The following is a 2,396-nucleotide window of genomic DNA, read 5'->3' on the forward strand; positions in this document are numbered from 1 at the left end:
CTATGTTAAGTTCTCCTCACACCTTCTATGGGCCATCTTAATTATCACTTCAAAAAGTTGTTTTTCCTCCTGCTAATGATAGCTCATCTCAATTGATTAGACTTTTCCTGTTGTTATGCATACTTCCACCTTTTCATGTTCTCTGTATGTATAAATATCTCCTGTCTGTATGTTCCATTCTATGCATCCGAAGAAGTGAGCTGTAGCTCACGAAAGCTCATGCTAAAATAAATTTGTTAGTCTTTAAGGTGCCACAAGTATTCCTGTTCTTTTAGCAAAGATGGTTACCAGCCATACTGTCCCGTCTGCTGCTTTGCAACTTGACAATGACAATTGCCAGTTATACTGTACCATTTGCTGCTGTCATGGGTGCTCCTGGCTGGCCTCGGTGAGGTCGGCCGGGTGCGCATGGACAAAAATGGGAATGACTCCCCAGGTCATTCCCTTCCTTAAGTTTTGTCTAAAGGGAGAGTCAGTCCTGTCTGGACTATCGGGCAAGCCTACTAAAGAACCAGAGAGGCAAATGGCTGCTCCAGGTCAGAGCCCCAGACACCCCACAGAAATGATGAGCTGCATGTTAGTCTATAAGGTGCCACAGGATTCTTTGCTGCTTCTACAGAACCAGACTAACACGGCTACCCCTCTGATACATGCCATTCTAGGGAGTGCCCCTGCAACAACCCCACCCATTGCTTCCCTCCTCACCCACCCCTCCTGGGCTACTGTGGCAGTTATCCCCCATTTGTGTGACAGAGTAATAAAGAATGCAGGAATTTGAAACAACACTGACTTTATTGCCTCTGCAAGTAGAGCTCAAAGGAGGGTGGGGAGGGCAGCCTCCAGCTGCTATGATATTGCAGGCAGGACTGACTCTCCATTAGACAAAGCTTAAAGAAGAGAATGACCTGGGAGTCATTCCCATTTTTGCCCAGGCGCCCCTGGGCGACCTCACCGAGGCCAGCCAGGAGCACTCACGGGATGACGATGACTGATACCAGTCCTACTGTACCGTCTGCTGTCTGGAAGGGAAGGGAAGGGAAGGGGATGCTGCTGTGTAGCGCTGCAGCACCGCGTCTGACAGCAGCATCCAGTAGACATACGGTGACATTGAAAAAAGGCGAGAAATGATTTTTTCCCCTTTGCTTTCACAGGACGGGGGAGGGGGAGAAACGACATATACCCTGAACCACCCGCAACAATGTTTTTGACCCTTCAGGCTTTGGGAACTCAGCCAAGAATTCAAATGGTTTTCGGAGAGTGCGGGAACTGTGGGATAGCTACAGTCATCAGTCGCCCCTCCCTCCGTGAGCGTCCATTTCATTCTTTGGCTTTCTGGTACGCTTGTCTCAGCTCCTTAAGTTTCAGCACTGTGTTGAGTCCCTGCTGTGGCCTCTGTCTATCATGGCCTTGGAGATTTTTTCAAATGCTTTGGCATTTTGTCTTTTGGAACGGAGTTCTGATAGAACAGATTCATCTCCCCATAGAGAGACCAGCTTCAGTATCTCCCGTACGGTCCATGCTGGAGCTCTTTTTGGATTCTGGGACTGCATGGTCACCTGTGCTGATCGGCGCGCCATGCTGGGCAAACAGGAAATTAAATTCAAAAGTTCATGGGGCTTTTCCTGTCAACCTGGCCAGTGCATCCCAGTTCAGATTGCTGTCCAGAGCGGTCACAATGGTGCACTGTGGGATAGCGCCCGGAGGCCAATACCATTGAATTGCGGCCACACTAACCCTAATCAGACATGGCAATGCCGATTTCAGCGCTACTCCCCTCGTCGGGGAGGAGTACAGATACCGGTATTAAGAGCCCTTTATATTGATATAAAGGGCTTCGCTGTGTGGACGGGTGCAGGGTTAATGCGATTTAACGCTGCTCAATTCGATATAAACTCGTAGTGTTGAGCACAGGGCCGGCTTTAGGCCGATTTGCCCGATTCCCCCGTATTGGGCCCCGCGCCTGAGAGGGCCCCGCGCCGGCAGCGTCTCCCGGAAGCAGCAGCTGTTGTTGCTAGGCAACGAGAGACCCTGGCCGGCTGAGGGCTGAGGCAGAGGCAGCCGCCTGGGTGTTGCAGGTCAGGAGGGGGGAGGGGTGGGGAGGAGGCACATGTGCTTTGCAGCCTTCCTTCCCCTCCCCCACCCCCAGCACTCACCTGGAGGAGACGCCGAGGGAGCTTCCGGCCCGGTGGGAGACAGGAATCTCTGCCGTGCACCTCACTCACCTGAGCAGCTGCTGGGGCTTCCAGCCGTGAGTGTTTGACCCTGTGATTCCCCGGAGGGTTGTAATATTGGGCTGGTGTTGTGGTTTTCGTGGTGTTGCTGTTTGAGGGTGAGTTGGTGCCTGCCTGTGTCTGGTTCAAAACTAAAGCCGGGATCCTGTAACCCAGGAAAAAAGC

Source organism: Mauremys reevesii, unplaced genomic scaffold, assembly GCF_016161935.1.
Source record: "Mauremys reevesii isolate NIE-2019 unplaced genomic scaffold, ASM1616193v1 Contig4, whole genome shotgun sequence".
Taxonomy (NCBI): domain Eukaryota; kingdom Metazoa; phylum Chordata; order Testudines; family Geoemydidae; genus Mauremys; species Mauremys reevesii.